The sequence below is a fragment of the Natator depressus genome, chromosome 1 (assembly GCF_965152275.1).
Source record: "Natator depressus isolate rNatDep1 chromosome 1, rNatDep2.hap1, whole genome shotgun sequence".
NCBI classification, from domain to species: domain Eukaryota; kingdom Metazoa; phylum Chordata; order Testudines; family Cheloniidae; genus Natator; species Natator depressus.
In genome coordinates this window covers 156329935-156356788 of record NC_134234.1, presented here as the reverse complement: position 1 = coordinate 156356788, position 26854 = coordinate 156329935, and the positions used below count along the sequence as shown (strand labels likewise).

The 26854-nt window shown below is 45.0% G+C and overlaps 1 protein-coding gene across 2 annotated transcripts in view; it reads right to left on the bottom strand.

The window, feature by feature from the left end:
- The window catches only part of ZBTB21 (zinc finger and BTB domain containing 21), a 32856-nt gene extending 6941 nt beyond the window's left edge, over positions 1-25915 (bottom strand). The window contains exon 1 of one of the 2 annotated variants that reach the window (XM_074969586.1): positions 25898-25915. The gene's annotated coding sequence lies outside the window, so the exon portion shown is untranslated. Of the gene's footprint in view, positions 1-25546; positions 25856-25897 lie in introns of those variants that run through there. The other variant, XM_074969580.1, reaches the window with a different exon arrangement.
- Positions 25916-26854: the final 939 nt, after the last annotated feature.

Sequence of the window (26854 nt, the reverse complement as noted above, 5' to 3'; positions counted from 1 at the left end):
CATTAACAACTTTGGAAGTGTATTACTAAAAAAAATTACTTGTAATTGAGTGGCCACGTATCCTGTCTTTCTGAGAATTTCAGTTTTACAATGGAGTCCAAGTGTTTTTCTGTCATGACTTCAATATATAGTGTACCAACCAACTACACTCCCTGGTTTGACCCCCAGCAACAGATGAACTTGGTGCCCTGGTGCCTTTGAGCAGGGTCCTAGAATGGCTCTTCCTCGCTGTATTGTTGCATGCCATGAAGTTGTATTGCTCAAATCCTCAGGTGACACATGTATGGATAGCATTAGCCTTTTTGAGACAGCATCACTCTGGAAGTTCATGTTGAGTTGCTTGCCCCCTATAGCCCCTAGATCCTTTTGAGGGTCACTGGTTTCTGGGATACAATACCTCCTTCTATAGGTATGACCTGTGTGGCACTCTGTTCCTCAGAGCAGCACCCTGGAACCTTAGTGATTGGCTGAACAAGAAGTAGGACTGAGTGGACTTGTAGGCTCTAAAGTTTAACATTGTTTTGTTTTTGAGTGCAGTTATGTAAAGAAATTATTCTACATTTGTAAGTTGCACTTTCATAATAAAGAGATTGCCCTACTGTACTTGTATGAGGTGAATTAAAAATACTATTTCTTTTTTTTTAATCTTGTAATCAGCGCTGGAGTTGTAAACAAGGGATTTACAATTCTGTAAGAGAAGCGCCACACAATGCAGGGTTGCTCAACCCTGTGACTCAGCAAAACCCACCAGGACATGTCTGGGCTACTGTTTTCCAAGCACATGGACTGAGGATATATAATAGGGGACAGTGGCGTCATGCTTTTGCCTTTCTCCTCCTCCACCTACCCTGGAAGCAACAAGAACGCTGGGAAGACAAAAGACTTGAACTGAGTAGACTGGTCCCAGGCTTAAAGGGGAAGCCTGTGTATTAAGAACTGTCACTTACCTACAACATCCAGTAGGGTGAGAAAATTTGCTTGACCCAAATACTGTCTAGTTTAATAAGGTTTAAGATTTAGACTGTACACTTACTTTTTATTTTCTTTGGTAACTATTGCTGATCTCACCTGACAACTTCCTCCCTATAGGGCCCTGGTGTCCACTTTCAAGCCCAACTGGGAGTCAGCTCATCAATCACAGGTACACTGGCCTCTTCCATCTTAAAGGGCTAGTGCCACCCTATGACAAGTGATTTTATATTTACTTGAATGATATATTTATAACATTGATGAAAATGTTAAATACCATTAGACCTAGTACCGATCCCTGTGGAACCCCACTAGAAACCACCTCCACTCAGTGACGATTCGCCATAAAAGACTACTTTGAAATCTGTCACTTAGTTCTTAATCCATTTAACAGGTGCTTTATCAATACTGTGCAGTGCTACTCTTTTAATCAGAATGTTGTGCAGTACTATGTAAAATGCTTTACACAAGTCTAAGTATATTACATCTAGGCAGTTATTTTTATCAACCAAACTTGTAATCTCAAGCAGTGAAATTAGGTTTTCCATAAAACCAGATTGACTAGCATTAACTATTATTCCTATCCTATCATTCTTTATCAATCAAATCCCCTTTGAAACTCAAAAGGTTTTACATTGGCCTCACCCAGGGCTTGAACCTACAGGTGTTCAGTGCACTGCAGGAAGCAGGACTCATCAATCCTATAGGTATTATGTCAAACACACACTATAGTCTGCCTAATACCATGAGCAAAACAGTAGAATTCCATTTCGTCACCTGAACTGAAACTATGTCCAGTACAGAGCTGGTGTCTGTGAAACTCTCTCCCTTAAATATTTCTAATATTAAGCCCATCACTGAAATATGCAGGTGGCAAAATCAAGACGATTGACACCAGATCATGAAGACAGCAACAACTAATAAAAGACAATTTTGTTTCAATATTCCTGGATTGATAAGATCCTTAACAAAAACTATTTATTCCTATATGTTCCAGTATTAACGTGCCACAGAGATCATTAAGCAAATCACAGTGTATTTGGTCTCAGGAAATCCTTGTGCAACAATGCACATCCGAGGGAAAGAACTGGCAAATATTCATCTAAAAATACACTGTGTAAGTTTGCTATCACTGTGCAAACTGCCCCAGGACACAGGGGCCTATCAGGTTACTTATATTATAGTGCAGTGTTTAATTACTTGATCACATACTACTTTTCCCACAAGACTTCTGCCTGATTGAGTGCACAGGATGGATAGTGCTCACTAAATGAACAATTATTCAATATTTTTATCTTCAGCATCCAATGTGTGGCCCCTGCTTTATTTACAGTACATCATCCAACACTACACTGAGTACAAAATTATTAATTTTCTCATGTTTTTCTGTGGTTCCGATCACCATAGTATGACTGCTTCACGCTAATGAATTTATCTTCACAATACTCCTATGAGATGATGTGGTAGTATTTTTTCCATCAGTAAAATGGTGGATGGAGGCACAGAGAAATTAAGACCAAGATAGTCAAGCATCCACTAATTTTGATTGCCCAATTATAAACAACTAGGACCTGATTTTACAGAGTACTTAGCATTTTCGTAGCACTTTACATGTTTCAAAGCACAGCTCCCATTGGCTTAGGATACAGTTAGGAGTGGTCACCACTTCTGCAAGTCAGACCCCAGTTGTCACACACTGAATATCCAGAAAATGAGGAACACATACTTAATGGCCAACTATGAACATTTTGGTTTAAGTGGCTTGCCCAACATCACATAGGAGCTCTGTAGCAGGGATATAATCCAGTTCTCCAGGGCAGCATTCAACTTCCTCAGCCATGGGTCCACCTTTCTCTTTCTGCAGTTCCCTACCTCATTCATAAGCCCCCTCGTTTTCAGTTTAAACTGATTTTTACCAAAAAAATCCTGGGTTTTACAAAAAGTATTATTCATTTTCCCTCCAATTTCCACCCTACTTTTGTATCATTCAAATATACAAAAAATAACTTGTTTTATTAGAAAATTAAAACACATTGCATGAGATACATGTACTACGATAATATATTAGTCTGTGTGTAAATGCAACGCTGCCTGTTGAAGTATGGCTATGTATTAGTCTATAACAGTGGTTCCCAAACTAGGGGCACTGTTTGTTCAGGGAAAGCCGCTGGCGGGCCGGGCCTGTTTGTTCACCTGCTGCGTCTGCAGGTTTGGCCGATCGCAGCTCCCAGTGGCCGCGGTTTGCCACTCCAGGCTAATGGGGGCTGTGGGAAGCGATGGCCAGCACGTCCCTTGGCCTGTGCCACTTCCTGCGGCTCCCATTGGCTGAAAGTGGCCAACCGCAGCCAATGGGAGCTGCGATTGGCCGAACCTGAAGACACGGCAGGTAAACAAACAGGTCCGGCCCGCCAAGGGCTTTCCCTGAACAAGCAGTGCCCCTAGTTTGGGAACCACTGATCTAGAAGATACAACAAAACAGGCACACACACAAGCTCTGAAGTGCGTGCACATCTGAACGTACTGATGAATCTCATGCTCACCACGTACACATTTCAAGCTGTTAGCAGATAATGGTTTAAAGACCTGAAACACTAAAATGGGTAGAAAATGAAAATCTGTATCAGAATACGTTTCAGAGCACAAGGAAGTCCTCTAAATTAAAAAAAAAACACAAAAACAGGAGAAAATGAAGTAGTTGATTGTATGCACTGCAAATGGTGTGGCTCAATTATTAAACACAAATATTTATAGGCTAATAGTTTTAAGTCAACAACAGTAAACTGTTTATTCAAAGGAAAAGTTTTATGTGGAGATTAGAGACGTATTGTTTTCTTAAACTCAGAGGTAGCATTGTGTTTTGAGTTCTGTTTTAGTTCTGCAGTAAACCACATTGAATTCCATTCATCAAAGCATTAATCTGCTGAATAGTTTATTCCCCTGTCCACCAAAATAAACCCTGATATTTACCCAGAAAAAATTAGTAATAGTTTTTTTCACCAATTTTCACCTTTTTTTGTTGGTGTACCAATAAACACGGATAAATTCCCAGGAAAAGTGAAATAAAATGAAAACTGAAAATGAAGGCCCTACTCATCCACTACACACCTTCCAACTTCTGCACTAACGGAGGCAGGGGTCCTGCAGATAACAGTTTCACTATAGAATTCTGATCAATTCTCTGGGCTCTGTCTATTCTGTGCACTGAATGAGGTCCTTGCTATCTCTGTGACCTTCAGGAGAGTGATATCAGCTTGGGTCATCTAGGGGAGACGGTGGCAGTTTTCATTGCAGTCCGAGCAATCGAAAACAATAGTGCATGTGATCCCACCCCATTGTGCTTTTCTGTTCCCTCACGGTTTCCCAGACATGCTGGCATAGGTGCTGGAACTAGGAGTGCAGGGGGTGCTGCAGCACCCCCTGACTTGAAGTGGTTTCCATTATACATAGGGTTTACAGTTTGGTTCAGTGGCTCTCGGCACACTATAAAAATTGTTCCAGCACCACTGAATGCTGGTGGTTTGAGTGGCAGGGGTAGGCACCGAGCTTAGAAACCACAAGCCTCAGGCCATGGCTAGCAGCAGTGCAATGGGGGACGGGTAGAGGAGGGCTTGGGAAATTTTCTTGTGCACTCCCGTCGCCGCAACTTCCCCCACCACACTGCCTTTGCCAAGGTTTGCAGTTTGGGAAGGTCAATGGTGGCCCCCGATCGCCACACAAAGTCCATGTTACAAAGGGCAGGTGGCCAATGCCACTTGTGTTCCTGCCGTGGGTTGCCCACCCAGTGCTGCAGACAGTCGCTTGGTGCCCATGTCCCCAGGCCCTACTCATCATGCCTGGTACAGCAAGCCAGTTCAATGAATACCTTGCATCAATGAAAATGTTCTGCCTTGGACTTCAGTGGAATAAGGAGGATTTTTATGTATTAGTTGTGCACTAGACCCTGATTATGGATTGACAATGATTGCTTTGTGCTTTCATGTCCTACAGCTGAAAGTGTGGCCTTTAGCTCGTCCTCCAGACCGGCGGAGAGGCTGTCTCAGATTAGAAGAAGACAAAAGACAACACGTGATGACGTGTTTAATGAGATTATGAACGCCTCTGGGATGGCTGACACTGAGCAGAGAGCATGGAGGATTTCTCTATCTGAAAAACTGGACATGGACATTGTGAGCAGGAGAGCAGCTCAGGAGCATGAGCATGGCATGGCACACAGCAGAAGATGCTGGGGATTCTGAAGGACATGTTGAGGCATCTGGTAGACCTTCACGAAAAACACCTTGAGGTTAGACTCCCTCTACAGCCCCTGCAAAACAGCACTCCTCCATCACTGTATTCTCACCTCCCCCTCATGCTCCAGGAGGCCAGGGGGAAAAAGCTATATTCCTTCCACTCCACACCAGGGGAGGATACTAGGAATAAAAGGCGCACAAAGAATGATCTTTGACAGGCAAGGCCACGGTATTTAAAAGAAAAGATCACAGTGTTTTTCCCCTCCAAATTTTATTCTAATGACTGTCCCAGGTTACATTTTTTTCCTGACGGGTTTCAGAGTAGCAGCCATGTTAGTCTGTATCCGCAAAAAGAAAAAGGAGTGGCACCTTAGAGACTCTTCGAGATGCTCATATAAATTTGTTCGTCTTTAAGGTGCCACAAGTAGTCCTTTTATTATTTTCCTGATCTTTCACTTCCAATATGTTTGTGCAATAAAACTACAGGTCCTGAGAATGAAATAATCTTTATTACTTCACACCACGGAGGAAGGAGAGGTACAAGGAAACTACAGAAACAGAGGGCATTTGCTGGAGACAGAAACCCAGCAGGCACAGCAAGGTTCACAGTAAGGGAAGGCATAATTCAAGAAGCAGCGCACATTACTAGGGGTCATTACTAAATCGGGTTTTCAAAGCCTCCCTGAGACACAGTGCTCCATGATGTGCTCCTCTTATTGCTCTAGTATCTGGCTGCTCAAAATCAGCAGACAAGACTATCTGCCTCTACCCCCTACTCCTGTGGAAACTTCTAACCCTTTGTCTCACAGATTTTATGGAGCACACAGCAGACAGCTACAACCAGGGGATATTGCTTTCACTGAAGTCTAAGCTAGTAAACAGACTGCACCAGTGACCCTTTAAATGGCCAAAGGCACATTCAACCACCATTCTGCACCTGCTCAGCCTATTGTTGAACTGTTCCTTGCTGGTGTCCAGTGTCCAGCTTCATGAGCCATGAGAGCAAGGGGTAGGCTGCCTCTCTCAGGATCAGTTTCGGCATTTTAAAGTCACCAATGGTTATTTTGTGTTCTGGAAAGGAAGTCCCCACTTGCAGCTTTCTGAACAGACCCGTGTTGTTAAAGATGCAGGCATCATGCACCTTCCCTGACCACCGCACGCTGATGTAGGTAAAAGGCCTCTGGTGATCCACTGATGCTTGCAACACCATTAAAAAGCATCCCTTTCTGTTTATGTACTCTTTGGCAAGGTGGTCTGGTGCCAAGATAGATGGCACACACATCCCTATCGTCCCACTGCAGCTAGGGAACCCCACTGCAGCAAAACCACCCAGTATGTTCTGCACATTACCAACAGTCACTACCCTTCTTATCAAAACGCAATAAATGGCCCTGCATAGTTGGATCACAACAGCCCTCACAGTGGATTTACCAACTCCAAACTGATTCCCCAGTGACTGGTAGCAGTCTGGCATCAAAAGCTTCCACACAGTGATTGCCACTCACTTCTCCACTGTCAGAGCAGGTCTCATTTTAGTGTTGTTGCATTGCAGGGCTGGGGAGAGCTCTGCACACAGTTACTGGAAAGCGGCCTTGTGCATATGAAAGTTCTGCAACCACTGATCGTCATCCCATAACTGCATAACGATGTGATCCCCAGTCACTGCTTGTTTCTTGGAACCAGAAACGGCGCTCCACTGTGTTCAGTGGACTGCCAGCAGCAACTGGGAATTGTTTCATTCTGTGGCTTCCAGCAGGGCTGCTTGAAGGACACTGCAATGTTACACATGGCGACTCCTCTCCTGACTCTGGAAATACTGCAGGATAAGATGCGCGGTGTTTGTAATACTCACCACAATAGTGCACAGCTGTGCAGGATCCATGCCTCTCAGGAGATGGCGTACATGCAGCTATGCCGTCCTTTTGAAAAAAGGCGTGAAACATTATACGTTGCAATTTAGATCAGGGAGGGATGGAGAAAGCTTCATCCTGGGATACTGAAGCCATGTTCCCAGTCCTCCCTGAAAAAATGTTTTGGTCCCATGAGGCATTGCAATCCCTTCCCCAAACCCCCTGCGGTAAGTTGCACTGTGAGATAGCTACCCACGGTGCACTGCTCTCAGCACGGATGCAAGTGCTGCTAGTGAGGACGTGCTTCACAGACATAAGAAGTGTGGTGTGGACACGCACTACTGACTTAATTATTGTAGCGGCTGGATGTCGACTTCAGACTTAAATTGACTTAAGATTGTAGTGTAGACATGCCCTCAGTTAGCTCTAGTGAGGGACAGATGTGGCCTGTGACTGACACTAGTAGTAATAAGTTACTCATATTAACGTGGTTGTGGCTAAAATGTCCATATCACCAGAAAAGATGACTCTCCTGTTATTCATCAGGAGACTCGAGATGCACAAGAAGGGAGTTCTGTTTATTTTGCTATGTAAATATTCTCTGATAGACACCACTCTTATTAAATTGCAATATGGATTAGATACAACCTGATGCTTTCCCCATCACCAGTAATGCGATATTTAAAAAAAAAAAAAAAAAAAAGAGTCTCCTTCTGGGTGTAAAGAGAAACTTTGAATCTATATAGTAAGTTTGGGGTTGTACTATTTGAACTATAATTTAGGAAAGGATTTTGAGGGATTTGGAATGAAATTTATTGTTATTATTCCCTTCAGTTTAGGGATTCTGTCTTTCTCCAAAATGTAATGAAACAGGAATTCAGCTACTATTACTATGTGAATTATTACGGAAAACATTCTTAGGCTTTTAAGTATGCTGTCAGCAGAGATTATTAGTATTTGACCAGTTTAATAAAAATGAGATTTTATAATCTCCTGGGAAAAAGGAGATTGCTATATTATAGAGGAGATAAGAGCTATGATATTCCAAAGACAGGACAGGTTCCCACTACAGGGTTATCATTATATGGGATCCTTTTCTTCTCGAAAGCCTTTCAGGTTGCCCTTTAAATTCTTCAGAGCCAAGTACATGCATGAAGTGGGCATTTTACAGCTGGCTGCTTCTGTTTCCATCTTGTAAGTACCTGTTATCCCCTCCCACACCCAATTTTTCCCTTTTTATTGCTGGGTGAGTGATAAATCATTACATCCTCTCAGCCTACTGCTCACACCAGACTCCTGAACCTCTACATGTCTCTTTCTACCGACACCGTCTGTCATAAATATAAAGGGAAGGGTAAACACCTTTAAATCCCTCCTGGCCAGAGGAAAAACCATTTCACGTGTAAAGGGTTAAGAAGCTAAGACAACCTCGCTGGCACCTGACCAAAATGACCAATGAGGAAACAAGATACTTTCAAAGCTGGAGCGGGGGGAAACAAAGGGTTCTCTCTGTCTCTGTTGTCTTTTGCCGGGACCAGAGCAGGAATGCAGGTCAGAACTCCTGTAAAGGGCTAATAAGCAATCTAGTTAGATATGCGTTAGATTCTGTTTTGTTTAAATGGCTGATAAAATAAGTTGTGCTGAATGGAATGTATATTCCTGTTTTTGTGTCTTTTTGTAACTTAAAGGTTTTGCCTAGAGGAATTCTCTATGTTTGAATTCGATTACCCTGTAAAGTATTTACCATCCTGATTTTACAGAGGTGATTCTTTTACTTTTTCTTTAATTAAAATTCTCTTTTAAGAACCTGATTGCTTTTTCATTGTTTTTAAGATCCAAGGGTTTGGGTCTGTGTTCACCTGTACAAATTGGCGAGGATTTTTAGCAAGCCTTCCCCAGGAAAGGGGGTGTAGAGTTTGGGGGGATATTTTGGGGGGAAGACGTTTCCAAGTGGGCTCTTTCCCTGTTATTTTTGTTAGACGCTTGGTGGCAGCAGCAATAAGGTCCAGGGACAAAAGGTAAAATAGTTTGTATCTTGGGGAAGTTTTTAACCTAAGCTGGTAAAAATAAGCTTAGGGGATATTTCATGCAGGTCCCCACATCTGTACCCTAGAGTTCAGAGTGGGGAAGGAACCTTGACACCGTCCAATCCATGTAAGAAGTAACAAGTCAATTTATATTTATAAACATAACCGTTTTAAATCTCTATCTGTATACGTACAAAGCAGCATTTACAAGTGTGACTTATATTAGAACCCCCAGGTAGTTTTGGGAAGGAATAACTCAGATCCTGATATATTAAGCCACACACAACTTGGTGGAGAGCACTTTTCCACCTCAGCTTAATGAATAGCAAATCAGAACTGGGGCTTTCAGGAGTATTTTTTTTTTAAAGGGGGAAAAAAAAAGCAAGCAACAGCGACTTCAAGGTGACATGTAAAGGATATTTAAAATATTGAGCTTTTAACTTTTTTTTTGCTTCTTTAGGATATATTAAGAAGAAACCAGAAAGGTTGAAAAATAAACTTCTTATAAATCTTAGAACATGGTTTCAATAGATGTTTACTGTGAGTTCCAATACCTCAGTTGAAAGTGTATCGAATCCTCATCCAAAACATTTATCATTTGAAGTTAAACAGATATAAACAAAAACCAAAGGAGTTTAAGCAGTCTAAAAATTCCTTCTTCTCTCATTTGCTCAATTTTCACTCTTGACTTTTATGATGTTGTCATTTCATTAACACTCTAGTCATCACTGAGTCTTCCTTAATATACAAGACCTGAAATTCTAATATTAAAACAAGCAGAAAAAACAGGCCTTATTTTTGCATCATGATTCCACAAAGGGGCACAAGCCCAATTTTCCCTCCTCTGTAGGTACCCCTTAATGGGTGTGTCTCAAGCATATGGGGAAGGCTATTCAATAAAATCTGAAGCAATATATCATAGCTCAAATTACATCATTTTCTCTCTTAAACTGACACTACACATTAAAGCAGAGCTGGGCAAACTACAGCCCGTGAGACCATCCTGCCTGTCCCCTGAGCTCCCGGCTGGGGAGGCTAGTCCCCGGCCCCTCCCCTACTGTCTCCCTCCCCTGCAGCCTCGCCGCGCCACCAGCGCTCTGGCCTGCTGCTCCTGCCGGGCAGCGTGGCTGCAAGCTCCTGCTGCTGTGAGTGGCATGATAAGGGGACGGGGGAGAGAGGGGAGGGGGTTGCATGAGGGGTAGGGGTTCCCCGGGGGGGGGCAGTCAGGGGGCAGGAAGTGTGAGGGAGTGGATGGGGGCGGAGGCCAGGCTGTTTGCGGAGGCACAGCCTTCCCTACCCGGCCCTCCATACAGTTTCACAAACCTGATGTGGCCCTCGGGCCAAAAAGTTTGCCCACCCCTGCATTAAAAGGCATGTCTACACACCAAAGTTTTACTGTTTCAACTATACCAGTATTATTACCACAGTACAACACACCCTCTGCCTCCCCAGTCTGAGCAAAGTTATACTAGTATTGCTTATTTCATATGGGAAGGGGAATAAGCTATATCAGTCTAAGACATTTTTTATCTTAGTATAACTATATCCACTCTATGGTTTGTACCTGTATAACTATGTTGGTTAAAATCAATCAATCATACCCCTAACTGAAATAGGTACAAAAACTGTGTGTCAACCAAGCCTAAGGAACTACAACCTGAGGGATGAGAGGATTCTGGGAAAAACACCTCATCTCTCTCTCTTGTGATTCCTCCCCTTAAGTGATGTAAGAGCAGTTTGATGGGTTCCAAAGGAAACTCCATCCAGCTGTCCTGAGCCAGGGGCAAAATAGTGGTAGCCGTGACAGATGATATGGATGGTAATGGGAAGATAGCTGGTGGTTTGATGCTGGAGTAAATTGGGAAAACCTAATCCTTATGACAGGTGTGACAGGGTCGGGCCAGATGGCTATAGGAGAGTAAATTTTTTTTTTTGAAGCAAAAAAGGTATTTTTTTTATTTGCGTAACACACTTACAAAGTAAAAACAGCAGCATATGCAATGTGTAACACAGCAACCAATCACAATTGTTTTCTCATTAGCTTCAGGGGAGGGAAGTGTTCAAGCTTGCTTGGGCCCAGAGCTGGGGGCCAGGGGGCTGGGGGCTTCCTCGACTCTCGTGGTCTTCCACCCTTCCGAGTTACCTGGTGGTCCAGAGCGAGGGGGCTTCATCGACTCTCAAGGTCTGCCACCCCCTCGAGTTACCTGGCGCCAAGCCCGAGTGTCACCAACAATTCCCCCCTCTGAAAGCACCCAACAAAAGGGGCAGGCTGGACTGTGGGTTCAGAAAAATGGCCAAGCTGAGTGCTGCCGTGAAGCTCCAAGGCGAGCAAATCCACCAATAAGCACAAGACCCACTAAGGTAGAGCAGGAATTTTGTCACACAGGTATATGAGGGACATTCCCCTCCACTTCCAAATAAAAGTTAATTTTGAACAAGCTCCTTTGCATATTTTCTAAACAAGTGTTCTTTTCCATATGAGTGGGAAACAAACATGTATTGGCTCATAACACTTGTAGTTCTGTATTAGGATAGTGACTACAATCAAATATCAGGCTTCAGGCAGGCATCTGCAGGGGCCTCCCCCCGCCCCCTCAATTGGCTTGATGCATTTTTTTTTAATCTTCTCCTTCCTCTGATGCAACTTAAATTGGTCATAGCTCGAGATGGGACACTGGTGGACCAGTGCTCTGAGGTCATGCAGAAAATGCCTGGCTGGTGTGTCTTTCTAGATGCCTGTCTTGCTCATGCACCCAGGGTCATACAGATCCCAGATTTGGGTCAGGAAGGAATTTTCCACCAGCTCAGTTTGACAGGAAGCTCAAGGGGTTTTCACCTTCCATTGTAGCATGGGGCATGGTTCACCTGCTGGGATCATTTGGGCATCTTTCATTTAATCATTTCCCTACCACTGCAGGGGCCTCAGGCACTGGTGGCATCTGCATCTCTCCTGTTTTCTGCCTGTGGCTCATAGTTTAGTTAGCCCAAAACATTTCAGTCCTGGGGAAACTAGTTGTCATAAATATAAAGGGAAGGGTAAACACCTTAAAATCCCTCCTGGCCAGAGGAAAAACCATTTCACCTGTAAAGGGTTAAGAAGCTAGGATAACCTCGCTGGCACCTGACCAAAATGACCAATGAGGAGACAAGATACTTTCAAAGCGGGGGGGGACAAAGGTTCTCTCTGTCTGTGTGTTGCTTTTGCCGGGACCAGAGCAGGAATGCAGGTCAGAACTCCTGTAAAGGGCTAATAAGCAATCTAGTTAGATATGTGTTAGATTCTGTTTTGTTTAAATGGCTGATAAAGTAAGTTGTGCTGAATGGAATGTATGTTCCTGTTTTTGTGTCTTTTTGTAACTTAAGGTTTTGCCTAGAGGGATTCTCTATGTTTGAATCTGATTACCCTGTAAGGTATTTATTATCCTGATTTTACAGAGGTGATTCTTTTACTTTAATTAAAATTATTCTTTTAAGAACCTGATTGCTTTTTCATTGTTCTTAAGATCCAAGGGTTTGGGTCTGTGTTCACCTATGCAAATTGGTGAGGATTTTTAGCAAGCCTTCCCCAAGAAAGGGGGTGTAGGGTTTGGGAGGATTTTGGGGGGGAAAGATGTTTCCAAGCGGGCTCTTTCCCTGTTATATATTTGTTAGATGCTTGGTGTTGGCGGCCATAAAGTCCAAGGGCAAAAGGTAAAATAGTTTGTACCTTGGGGAAGTTTTAAGCTAAGCTGGTAAAAATAAGCTTAGGGGGTATTTCATGCAGGTCCCCATATCTGTACCCTAGAGTTCAGAGTGGGGAAGGAAACTTGACACTAGTCTTTGGGTTTCATATAGGGGGATTTGGGTGAAATTTAGTGGCCTGTACATGTAAATCAGATTAGATGATCTGATGGAAACTGCCCAGCTTGAATTAATATGCAAACTAGATACCATTAACTTGGGTTTGAATAGAGACTGGGAGTGGCTGTGTCATTACAAATATTGAATTTATTTTCCCATGTTAAGTATCCTCACACCTTCTTATCAACTGTCTAAATTGGCCATCTTGATCATCACTACAAATTTTTTTTCTCCTGCTGATAATAGCTCATCTTAATTAATTAGCCCTTACTCCACGTTTTCATGTTCTCTGTATGTGTATATCTTCTTACTATATGTTCCATTCCATTTCAGCCCACGAAAGCTTATGCTCAAATAAATTTGTTAGTCTCTAAGGTGCCACAAATACTCCTGTTCTTTTTGTGGATACAGACTAACACAGCTGCTGCTCTGAAACTTTAAATTCTATGAGATGTAGAAATTGTGTTCTTACTCTGTGTCCAATATAACCTGAATACATTATAACAAAGGACCCTACCCGGCTCCTACAGAACACAATGAGAGTTTTGTTATTGACTTCAATGTGAACAAAATTGGACCCAAAGTTAGCTCCTGCCACCGATAAATATCAGTTGGTGCTTTCAATTAATGTTAATGAAATTATGCATGTACATGAAAAGATGAGAAATACCACTGTAAACACTAGCCTTTAATAATACCTCCAACTAATCTAATAAAAGTTTTACAAATTAAGAAACAAGTATCCTAAAATTAGGAAAAAATGCATACATATATTTAAAGGCATTTTTGCCAGAGATTTCTTAAAACTGCTTATTTTAATTGCTTTTGAAGATAATGTAGAAAAAGAGGAGGAGAGTGAAGTAGGTGCCCCAAAATGCTTTTGCCTTTCTTAAAGAATTCAGTTTAAGAAATGTACATGAATTGCCCTACGATCAGAGCTCACATTGAAGTATTTTTGAAACCTTCATTCAATGTAGACTGTAGGAAACAGGTTTCCATAGGGTGTACTTTCAACTTGTGACAATTTAAATAAAGGGGCATTTTTAATTAAATTAGGGAGCAAGATTTTAATGTTTCATTGAAGCACTACAACAAAATTCTTCAACGTAAGAGAGAGATTTAAATAATCCAAAATGACGGAATTCTTCATCCATTCCAGATGAGTAAAATTTGGTAGGGGAGATTAATCACAATATTATGAAAAAGAAAAAAGAAAAAACATAGGAGAGTGGAGCAGGTGCCTGACATAAAAACAAGCTTTTGTTTCTCGTTCCTTGAATGACTCAGTTTTTGAGATGTACATGATCTGCTCCAGAATGACATGACACATAAAAGCTTCATTCAATGAAGACAGTACAAAATACATTTCCCTTCTTTCAACTATGTGAAAAAAAAAAAAAAAAAGACCTGCTGTCCCAAATTTCATAATCCTTGGCTGGGGGGGGGGGGGGGGGGACGGGACTGCTTTATGGAGACTGGTCTTACACTGACAGAGAGCCATTAGGGACAGGGTTGAGGAGGAGATCTCCTTTGAACTGAGGACGGATTTTAAAGCAGAGTATGTTACACCCTTTTCCATCTGTGATGAAGGATTTTGCTGTGTTTGTAGAGAATTAGTTTTCTGAGATCCTCAGATGGAAGGTGCAAGTACTATTATTTTTTATGAAACAATTCACTAACTTAGAAGGTGACAGCCTTCTGAATGAGCCTTCATTCACTGTTAATAATGGTACTTTGCAGATCTGGAAAGTCAACAGTTTTCATTTGTGTATTTCAAAACTGAAAAATATTATAAGTCACTATTAGCAACTACTATTGTTAAGATTTCAAAACTTCAGTGATAATAAATGTGACTCATAATTATTAAATTGCTCATAACTTTGTGAAAATTTCTCCATTTGGCCTGAAATTTTCCATTCTTGCTGTCTACTGAAAGGTGTTTAATTTAACACAAATCATTGCCACTGGTATGAAGGTGACCAAAAAACCCTAATTTATTTTATATTCTGATCATCAGTAATTTCCAGCTCCATGGAAATAGCTCATAGCCAATTGAACTCAGAAAGCTCACACTTGGCATCAAATAGTTTTCAGTGATGTGTAGTATCTTAAATAGGTTAAAACCATCTTTGTTTTCTATACAATGTTAACTCACTCTCATATATATTATACACACACAAGCTATGTTAACAGAACATTATTAAGGTGGCAAAGTCAAGCACTCAAAAGTTAAGAAATGCCAGAATTAAGATTGCCTTAATTTGACCCCCTTACGTGTATGCATTCTGAGATGGTCTTTAAATTACATACTATTTTTCCCCACAGGACCCTTTGCCTGTGTAACAAGCCTAACTCCTGGGGTATGCAGACAGAATCTGCAGGAAGTCCTCTAGCTTGTATGTAGAAAGGGCCAGAGCAGACATAAGGAGTGGCTGACCCTATGGCAGTCAGAGTCGGAGGCCTTCAGAGATCTTGGTCCTGACTGACCAAATTGAAGGATGGCTGTGGCCACTACTGGCAGTAACCCTGAGGGAATGGTCACAGGATAACAGAGGCTTTGCAGGAGGCTGATGGCAGTTTTGTGGAGTCAAACAGCAGTTGGGTGAGCAGCCCCTTCTCTTTGATCCGAAGCTGGCTCCTGGACTTATCCAGAGGTGCCAGACAGCTGTAAATAATAAAAGCTAATTCATTCCTCATCCTATAAGTGATCCCCTTGTGCCTGATTTCTCCTGCTTCGGTTCCAGACATTGAATCCAGAACCTCCCTTGGTCCACTCCGCCACCCGGGACCTCTAACTTTATCCTGGGGTTGGGGCAGGGGGAGTAATACCTGTTTCCCCCAAGCTTCACCACTTCTGCTCTCTCTTACAGTTTGTCCCTAGCTCTATCCTAGCCTCTCATCCCAGTCCAATTTTCCTTACACAGCCAGTCTGTCTCCACTCCATAGGCTTTTTTCATCTCTGGTCCACTCTCCTCGGCCAGCCAGTCCCAGTTCCCCCATAGTTCCTCTCTAATCTGTCCTACTATTTCTCCCATCTCAGCCTCCATTCACTGTCCCCCTCACCATACCTGTTCCCAGACTCAGTCTTCTCGTTGAGCTTCAGTATCCTTATCCCCACCCACCTTCTTGGTTCCTTGTCCCAATCTCTTTGTCCAGCCAGTCCCAGTTGTCTTCCCAGACCTTGCATCCCGATCAGATTTGTCTCTCCCTCCTATCTCCATACTCCAATCCCCTGGTTCCCAGTCTTGTTCCCCAGCCTCCGCCACATCCCAACTCTCAGTCCCAGTTTACCAGTTTACATGCCATCCTTCAGTCCCATGTCTCCCCAACCCAGGCTCCTTGTCCCTATCTATTCCTATCTTCCCTCCTCTCACTCCCAGTCCAGCTCTTGTACCCTCTGAATTTGAATCAGGTAGCTTCCTCTTCAACACTGCCTGGGCCCAGCAAAGGGGAAAGTATTGATGGCACAGGAGAAGAGAAATGTTCCCTGCTTTCTGTTCTGATGCACAAACCTGGGCCCCAGCTTTGGCAGAGTCTGCAGCAGCTCACACCTGCAGTGATGGGGAAAGTCCTGCTATGCCCTGGGCTGACATGCAGACAGAATCTTTGGCATTTGACTGTGAAGCTCTAGTAAATGTCTACTGAGCATATGCAGACTGCAATTCTTCAACGGTTAATAATTTGGCGCAATTTAGGTCTATTTTCTTGGGAATGGAAAAAGGAACCTCCCTAACACAAAGGCCTCCCCCTGCCTAATTTTGAATTCCTACTCTAATGGATTGGGAATTTCTAAAATAAAAGGTCACAAGAACTTTAACATGTATATACAACTTATTTTTGTCTTGCCTCATTCTCAGAAACAGATAAATCATTTTGGCTCAAATTTCTGCTGCCACAAAATCATTCATCTTGAGGGAGAAATCCAGCACAAAATATTTCAGTTCAAACTGTTAAAGTGTAGCAAAGTTACAAGCAACAAAAACAGGGACTTATAATGGGGAAGTGTTGGGCAATCTTTATAGGCAGTGCTACCAGCTCTTCCTATATTGTAGCATTTGCTACTCCTGCTTTAATGGTTAAATTGACTTTATTTGTACAACTCTCTCTCATCTCTCCTCCCCCCCCCCTGTTAACATTGCTATTGGAACCTTAAACTTTTGATTATTTTAACTTCAAGCTTAATAAAAAACTACATTAATGCAGTGTTAATTGTACATACACACACCAATTCACCATCTATTCATACTAAATATGACAATGCCATCCATATGCTAAATTTTACAACCATCTGAGAAACTGCATCTTGCCCTTTTCACCTGCAGTCTATTACTAATCCTTACATTCTGAGACTACCAAAATGAAAAAAAACTGAGCAGCTTCAAATAGGCTTTTTTTATTTTTTAAATAGCATCTATCACAAGAGTTTCCTTTTGCCCAAAATGTAGCCTGGTCTTCCAAATTTACACTACTATGGGTTCCTACATAAATTATACTCCTTGACAGGTGACTTTAAAATCCAATATCTCACACAATCAGGAAAAAGAAAAACTGTCCTCATGCCAGTGGAAAACTGTGATTCCAGGCTTTCCAGTGTTGTACAGTGTTCATTTCATCTGACTTGTCATGAAATATTGGCCTTGAAAAAATGCAGTGTCCTACCTTTATAGAAAAACTATTTTAAATCATTTTAGAGGCTTTTAAAAAATATATTAGTACTTCCCCCCCGCCATCTTTCTCTCTCTGAGGCCTGTATAATTGGATTAATGGTATTAAGACAACCCTGGATTTACAAGCAAAGCTTTACCAAAAAAACAAAAACAAAAAAAAAAAACCACACAACACCATTAAAAGTTTACAAATATATAAAATAGCTTTTCTGTAAAATATAGAGTACATGATGGTGTGTGGTGAAATAAAGGCTTTATTTACCTGAGTTTGGAATGCAGCTTTGCTACTTTTGAACAATGAAGCCATCCCAAACTCAGACCAATAAATACATTACACGTTAATCTTTTAGTATTTGTGTGTGCCTTAGAGCTAAGTTAAGTTTTTTGGACAAATAGTTTATTCAATGAAAAATGCAATTTTGAGTGACCTGAAGCTATTTGTGAATGCGATAAAGAGTTAATCGAATAGTTTTCACCAAAACTTTTTTTGGGAGGACTTAGGTGCCATTTGAAAAATGTCTGGAGATGGTGTTATTGTCTTTAGAAGTGGTAATTTGTAGTCATTAATAATGACAGGAACAGTCATTGGGGGGGGGGGGGGAGAGAGAGAGAGAGAGAATGATTCTATAGCCTGGTCGGTAGGGCACTCATCTAGGAGTTCTGAAGCTCACAATTTGAGGGATGTTGATAGATTGGAGAGGATTCGGGGAGGAGCCACGAGAAGGATTACAGGATTGGAGAACAGGCACATTGAGCCTCATAATCACTGAATGATGTAGGTACGAATATAGACTGAAAAAGTCTAATCTACTTATTTTAACAAAGATGGTTCAGGTGCGACCCTAAGAACCCCTCCATGCCAACTGGTAAAGGGTTCACTGTTCTGTAACAGTAGCCCGACAGGCCTGACAAATTCATGACACTCAACACATTGCTGTGATAATATTTATCTATAAAGACCGTCATGTGAGATCATAAACGAAAGCTGGAATCACATTGATCCTCAATCACCGAATGATGTAGGTATGGATATTTATGAAGTCGTGCATATGTATTAAACATATGTTTAAATCAAGGCAAGGTTGACTAACAGGTTTTGAGTAAGATAAAGGAAGCTGATTCATCTGTCTCCCTGTTGGCTATGTAAAGTAAGCATTGTAAACTAACACAATGGAAGCCAAATCTGCTTATGGAGTAAATGGGGATGGGAAGACTGGTACTAGAGTCTAAACCAAGGGGCTAATCCTGATTCTGGGGACAAAACAATGAACTCTGGGAATATAAAACAACGACAAAAGGACACATCATCGACCACAGATGGAGCAAAAAGGACAGTGCTTTTTGCATTTGTGAAAGGTGAATGCCAGCCATGTTGGTTGGTTGATGCTGGGAGACTGCTTTAGGTGAGAAAGTGCTTTAAACAAGAGTTTTAGCCTGTGAAAGTCAAGTTTAGCCTCCAAGAAATGTCTTTGTTTTATATGTAACCATTTCTCTTTCCATTATCCTTTGTGACAAAGTTCCTCCTCTACCTTGGTGGGTCCTGTGCTTATTGGAGGATTTTGCTCGCCTCAGAGATTCACAGTAGCCCTCAGTTTGGCCACTTTTGTGCCTCAAATCTGCCGTTCACTCAGATAATCTCATCATTGGCCAGCATGGGAAAAAAAAGAGTAAGAACAATCCCTGCTGATCCACCATGTGGGTCGGGGAACAGCTCAGAGACCTTCCCCTCTGGTGGAACCTTCTGTGTTGGGTCCCAAGTTGGGAGGTTTGGGGGGAACCCAGGCCCGCTCTCTACCCTGGGTTCCAGCCCAGGGCCCTGTGGACTGCAGCTTTCTAGAGTGCCTTCTGGAACAGCTGCGCGACAGCTACAACTCCCTGAGCTACTTCCCCATGGCCTCCTCCCAACACCTTCTTTGTCCTCACCACAGGACCTTCCTCTTGATGTCTGTTAACGCTTGTACTCCTCAGTCCTCCAGCAGCACGTCCTCTTGCTCCCAGCTCCTTACGCGCACAAACTCATTAACTGGAGTGACAGTCTTTGTAAACCATGTGTCCTGATTAGACTTAATTAATTCTAGCAGCTTCCCAATTGGCTACAGGTGTCCTAATCAGTCTGCCTTAATTAGTTCTAGAAAGTTCCTGAGTGTTCTGGAATAGTCCCTGTTATCTTACCCAGGAAAAAGGGACCTGCTTAACCTTGAACTAATGCATATACCTTCGACCATTCTCTTGTAGCCATCTGGCCGACCCCGTCACATATCTCACCCCCCCGCCCCCCCTGCTCAACACCACAGGGTTAGGCAACTTGGGACATCAGGCAGTGTACTCGTGATAAGCCATCTGCTTTGCCATGGTGGCTTCTGGCCCGGTGTTGAATTGGAAAGGTTGTAAAGACAGGAACCATCTGGTCACCCTTGCATTCTTCTCTTTATTTCGCTGCATCCACTGGAGAGGTGCAAGATCAGTCACAAGGGTAAACCGTCGTCCCAGTAGGTAATAACGAAGTGTTTCCATGGCCCATTTCACAGCAAGGCGCTCTCTCTCAACCACTGCATACTTCTGCTCTCTCGGGAGGAGTTTCCTGCTGAGGTAGAGGATTGGGTGTTCTTTGTCTCCGACCATCTGTGATGGGACAGCTCCCAATCCTACTTCAGACGCATCTGTTTGTAAAATGAACTCTTTGTTCAAGTCCGGGGCTATAAGCACTGGGTTACTGCAGAGGGCTGATCGTAGATCCGTGAATGCATTCTCTGCAGTGTCAGTCAACTTCACCATGTCCGGACCCCGGGCTTTTATCAGGTCTGTCAGGGGACTCACTCTGGTAGCAAAATGGGGAATAAATCGCCGGTAGTACCCCACCACCCCCAGGAATGCCCGGACTTGTTTTTTCCGATTTGGCTGGGGCCAATTTTGGATAGCTTCCAGTTTGTTCAGTTGGGGTTAGACCATGCCCCTTCCTACAATGTAGCCAAAGGTATTTAGCCTCTGCTAACCCTATAGCACATTTGGCTGGATTGGCTATAAAGCCAGCCCATCTTAGCGTGTCCAGAACCGCTTCTACCTTTTCCAACTGGGTCTCCCAGTCTGGGGTATGAATAATTACATCATCCAGGTATGCAGCTGCATAACTGGTATGGGGCTGCAGGAGCCTGTCCATAAGACGCTAGAAGGTGGCAGGTGCCCCATGCAGTCCAAAAGGAAGAACAGTATATTGAAACAGACCCTCTGGTGTCTTTTCTTTTGCATCTTTGGTAAGGGGAATCTGCCAGTATCCCTTTGTTAAATCAAGGGCGGTCAAAAATCGGGCATTGCCCAGGAGATCAACTAACTCATCGACGCAGGGTATGAGGTATGCATCAAATCTGGATATCTCGTTCAGCCAGTGGAAGTCATTAAAAAATCTAGTGGTGCCATCGGGTTTAGGCACCAACACAATCGGGCTCGACCATTGACTGTGGGACTCTTCAATGACTCCTAGTTCCAACATCCTTTTTACCTCTGCCTTGATCTCCTCCCTTTTTGCCACTGGGACCCAGTAGGGCCTTAAAGTTACTTTTGCCCCAGGGTCTGTGATAATGAGGTGATACGCTTTGGTGGTCCGGCCTGGTTTAGTTGAAAAAACGTCCTGGTACCGGTTGATCATCTCAGTTATCTCCTTCTTCTGGTTCGGTGTTAGATCAGGGGATATCCTGATCTGCTCCTGCCTGTTATTTCCCTGGATTGGGGCCTCTTGGGCCACCACACATGCCTCTCCCTGGTTCCAAGGTTTCAAGAGGTTAATGTGATAAATTTGTTCTTGTTTCCGGCGTCCTGGTTGCCACACCTTGTAGATTACTGCCCCCACAGGTTCAACCACCTCATAGGGCCCCTGCCATTAGGCCAGAAGCTTGCTTTCTGCCATGGGTACCAACACCGTCACCCGATTCCCTGGTTGGAACTGTCAGACTTTTGCCTGGAGATTGCAGTGGGTTTGCTGGGCCTCCTGCGCCTTTTCCAAATGTTCCCGTACAATAGGGGTGACCCGGGCTAGCCGGTCTCGCATTTGCAATACATGTTCTATTATACCCCTCACTGGGTTCCTCTTCCCAGATCTCTTTGGAGATATCTAGTATGCCATGGGGATGGCACCCATATAATAACTCAAAGGGGGAAAACCCAGTTGAGGTACCTCCCGGACGGCAAACTTCAGGTAAAGTAGTAGGGTGTCCCAATCCTTCCCGTCCTGACTTACCACTTTCCTTATCATTGCCTTGAGGGTTCAGTTAAATCTTTCTACCAGCCCATTAGTCTGCGGATGATAGACTGAAGTCCTCAGGGTATGTATATGGAGCAGCGTACAGAAGTCCTTCATTAGCTTTGACATAAATGGGGTTCCTTGGTCTGTTAATATTTCCTTCGGTAGCTCCACTCGGGCAAAGATCCCCACCAACTCTTTGGCTATCATTTTAAAGACTGTGTTCCGCAGGGGGACGGCTTCTGGGTAGCAAACAGAATAGTCCAAAACAACAAGTATATATTGGTGACCCCGAGCTGTCTTCTCCAGGGGTCCCACTAGGTCCATTGCTATTCACTCAAAGGGGACCTCTATGATGGGAAGGGGTACTAAAGGTGCCCTCAAGTGAGGACTGGGACTGTGCAGCTGACACTCCGGGCAGGAGGCACAATACCTCTGCACTTCTTCATGAACCCCGGGCCAGAAGAACCGTCGTAGGATTCATGCCAGGGTCTTCTCTACCCCTAAATGCCCCCCCAAAAGATGACCATGTGCAAGGCTTAATACGGCGTTCTGGTGTTTTCGAGGTACTAGGAGCTGCTGTACTTTCTGCCCCCATACTGGTGCAACCCGGTACAAGAGATCCTTCTTCATTATGAAGTAGGGTCCTGGTCCCTGGGTTTTTCCTTCCACGGGGATCCCATCTATTTTGCTCACCTCCTTCCTAACGTTGTCATACCTTGGATCTTCAGCCTGGTCCTGTCCAAAATTTTCTCTTCTGGGGCTGGTCTGTCCCAGTTCTAGGGGGCCAGTCTCTGTTTCCTCTCCTGGTTCAGAGATATTAGGGCGGGAGTCAGGCTCGGGCATTTCCTCCTCCAGGGCAGCCTCCTTTCCAGCTACCCTGGTCCGCCTGCCTACAAGGACGACCCTCTGTCCCTGGGTCAGGATCCGAGTCCCCAAGGCCTTAGCTGCCCTTCTTTCCCTTTTCGTCTTCCTACCCCGCCTGGGAATGGAAAATAAATCTGTGATATTTCAGAGAAGACTGGGGGTTGACAATCTACTGTGGATGCCTCACTAACTTCAGGATTCCCCTCTTACTCCCAATAGGAGGATTGGAGAAAGCCTCCAAACTCTGGGAAGTCCCTCCCTATCAGCACCGGGTATGGGAGTTTAGGGACTACACCTGCTGCTACCTCAGTAGTGTTCCCCTGGATTTCAATTTTTACTGGGATGGTGGGGTAGTAACTAACTGTTATCCCCGTACATTTAGCCTGCAGCAGCTGACTACGCTTCACAGGCTTGAGATAAGCGTGATAGCACTCCCCGAATCAACCAGTGCCGTGGTCTCTACCCCATTTAGTTTCACTGGTCTGGTGTACATATGTGGGGTTAGTGAGACCCGCACAAGGTGGATTAGGGAGCATGGATCTGCCCAGTTCCCCAGGTTACATTGCATAGGCTCCTCAGCATTGGGACACTGTGCAGCTATGTGTCCCCACTCCCTGCAGGCGTAACATCTGTATGGGGCCCTAGGCATTGCCCGGTCTCTTGGTTTGGGCCTTCTAACATCATAATTCTCTTCTCTCTCAGTGCTCCGACTCTTTGTGGCTTCTGGTGGGCCTTCAGCCCCTCTCTTTTTCCACCTGGGCTCTCCTGGTGGCCCAGTCACCTGAGCTCTAGGGCTTGGTGGTGCTAGTTTAACCCGGGTGCCTCTTCCTTAATCATAAAGCCTTGGTACAACCACACCTTGAATACTGCGCTCAGTTCTGGTTGTCCCATCTCAAAAAAGATGCAATAAAATTGGACAAGGTACAGAGAAGAGCAGGAAAAGTGATTAGGGGTATGGAACAGCTTCCATATGAGGAGAGATTAAAAAGACTGGGACTGTTTTTCTTGTAAAAGAGATGATTAAGAAGGGATATGATAGAGGTCTATAAAATCAAGAATGGTGTGGATGAAGTGAGTAAAAGTGTTATTTACCTGTTCACATAACACAAGACCCAGGGGTCACCCAATAAAGTTAGTAATACAGCAGGTTTAAAATAAACTAACAGAGGTACTACATCTCACAATGCAGAGTCAATCTGTGGAACTAATTGCCAGGGGATGTTGCGAAGACCAAAAGTATAACTGGGTTCAAAAAAGACTTAGATAAATTCACAGAGGACAGGTCTATCAGTGGCTACTACCCAAAATGGTCCAGGATGCAACCCTATGCTCTGGGTGTCCCTAAGCCTCTGACTGCCGGATGCTAGGACTAGACGACAGGGACAGGATCACTTGATAATTGCCCTGTTCTGTTAATTCTCTCTGAAGCATCTGGCATTGACAACTGTTAGTCCATTTAGCTCAGTGTCATTTCTTCTATCGGTATGACTCACTATGGTCATTCTTATGTTCATATCCCAGGTGAGTAGCCTAAAAGCTGGACTAAAAGTTATAAGAAGGGCATTGGTACACAATCATCACCATTTACTCCTCCTCCTGGCATTTTGTGAATCCTTTTAAAAATACCTAAAACAAAGAGTTCCAGGTCAAACAACATGTTGTATTTGACTCAAAACACATTTTTTCGATATGCTGAAATTTTTCACAATTTTCAGTTTCATTTCAATCCAAACTGAAATTCTTTCCCCCAGTGTTTCAGAACTGCCAGCGAACAGGAAAAAACAACCAGCAGTTATCTGCCCAGCTCTGGTGTGCGTGACTATTCAGCAAGGTTAGCATAATCGGCAAAAAGAACAGGAGTACTTGTGGCACCTTATAGAATAACAAATTTATTAGAGCATAAGCTTTTGTGGGCTACAGCCCACTTCATCGGCAGTTACTCTTAAATTTTTACATTAGCATTGCACTTTTGTGAGACACAGCAGGGAGAATCTACGATATACAAATGTGTTCTCTTTCTTCATGGTTCAGATGAGAGAAACACGAATGTGAGCTATAGCTTCCATATAATACAGTGTAAACCCCACTGTCACGGCAGCCCAGCGCCCTCTACATTCGCTGCACTGAAGCCAATGCAGCAGGGATAGCCCAGGGTGCCACGCAAACAGGGGGTGACTGGGCCCCACGCCAGGCACGGACGCCCTAACCAGCAACACGGCAGCTCTTGCACCCGCTGACTGCCCCGCTGCGGGAGCTCCCTGCTTGGGCTGGCGGGAGCAGGTGAGGCACGAGCACTCTCACCACCTATAGTGACATCACTACACTCAATAGTTCCCCTCCCCATGTAGGGCCACGCTCACGGCACTGCGCATGCTCAGAGCAACTCCCTGCCGCCCCTGTCCCCTCACAGGCACCGTCAGCCCGCCTGCGCAGTGAAACATTTGCGCCTGAGCGCCCTGCGCCTCCGGGCAAAAGGCCACATTTTGGCTACCGCGCACGCGCAGCTAAGCAAGCTCGAGGTTCTTTTAGCGGCACTACACATGCGCAAAAAAAGGGACTGCGAAGCCCCCTGGGGGCACCAGACAGGCGCACTAGAGGCTTCGATGAGTCTATGTGGCGGATGTGTGCACGCGCAATGGGCAGGCTTAGTCCGTCTCCGGAAGTGGAGCATGCGCGAATAAGGGACGGGCTAATTTTGTAAGTGGCGCAGGCGCACTGAAGAGTTTGGGGACCGCAGCCCCGCTCGGTGGGGGGAAAAAAAAACACCTCAGAGTTACGTCAGGAAAAGACGCCTTTGTGCACGGGGAGACCCGCGCGGCGCGGGCAGCTCCCGAAACGGGCGCGAGACGCGACCGTTACTCACCCTCTCCGCCGTTAGCCGCACCCCACCCAGCTGCCCCCCTCGGCGCCTCCCTTCACGATTCGCCCGAGCGCGCTGCTGCCACCGCCGTGATTCCATCCATCTTGAATTTGACGTCATCCCACACCAGGGATGAGGTCATCGCAGGGAACGCTCGTCACGTGCGCAGCGTTGCGATTGGCCGGCGCCAGAGTGGGGGGTGCGGGAGAGGCGCTTGCGCTGGGGACTGGGTGGCGGTTAGGGGGAGTTACCGGGGATCCCCCCCAACCGTCAGCTCCTCCTCGCGCCCTTCCCCTGCCGCTTGGCGCGGCGGCCCTGCGCGGGACTGGGGAGGCGCCTCTCGGCAAGTCTCACCCGGGTCGCTGCGTCGGGTGGGAGCCGCCTTCCCGCTCCGCGCCGGGCCTGGCCTGAGACTCGGGGGCTGAGAGCGGAGCATCCCCCCGTCCCCTGGGTGCGCAGCGCGTCTCGCAGCGCCGGGGATGGGCTGGGCACCAGTGCCGGCATCCGGGCTCAAGACTGAGCGGGGGATGCAGCTGCGCGGGAGCTGGGGGGGACCGAGCAGCCCCGGGCGCGGCCCCCGAGCCGCGCACGGGGACAGTCGGGGCTGACCTGCTGCCCACCCGGGCCCACGTGTGCTGCCGGGGCCGAGGCGCCCCCAGCCCAGCCATAGCGCCGTGACCTCCCCTGGGCCCCCCACGGAGCTGCCCGGTATCGCGTTCCCAGCCCGGCTGCGCTCGGGCGCGGAGTCCGCTTGGGCCGGGTTGGGCTTGCCCCCAGGAGGATCCAGCCCTTGTCTGTGGCGGCCTTGCCCGGGAGGCCCCAAGGGGCCGAGGCCGGGCTCACCCAGCACAGACCTCAGCCCCTGTTGGGTTGGCAGGATCTCCACAGCAGCGGGGGTTCAGGGTTAGCCGTCCACTGCATTAGAGAGGGCAGGACATCGCCACTCCTGTCGCTGCGGTCTCAGGCTCGCTGCAGACTCAGGTCATGTTCTCCAGGGTTGTTGGTGTTTTGTTTTTTTTTTTGTAGCCCTGAGGACTAGAAATGTTGTTTGCCTTTTTAAAGTGAACCCCGGTATTTTGACATGATCCCAGAAGCTGGGGCCTGGGACACATGTCTATAATGCCTGAGTTATGTTTTAATGAGGCTCTGTTTTTACAGTGTGTGCCTCCTCCTACCTGCCCCAGAGCCTCACTTATTTAGCAGAGCCTCACTTATTTAGCAGGAGCGGGGTGGCTCCTTCTGACATTAATTTACAGGGAGTCTTTAAGATTATAATTCCTTTATGTATGATAAGTAAAAAATATAACATTA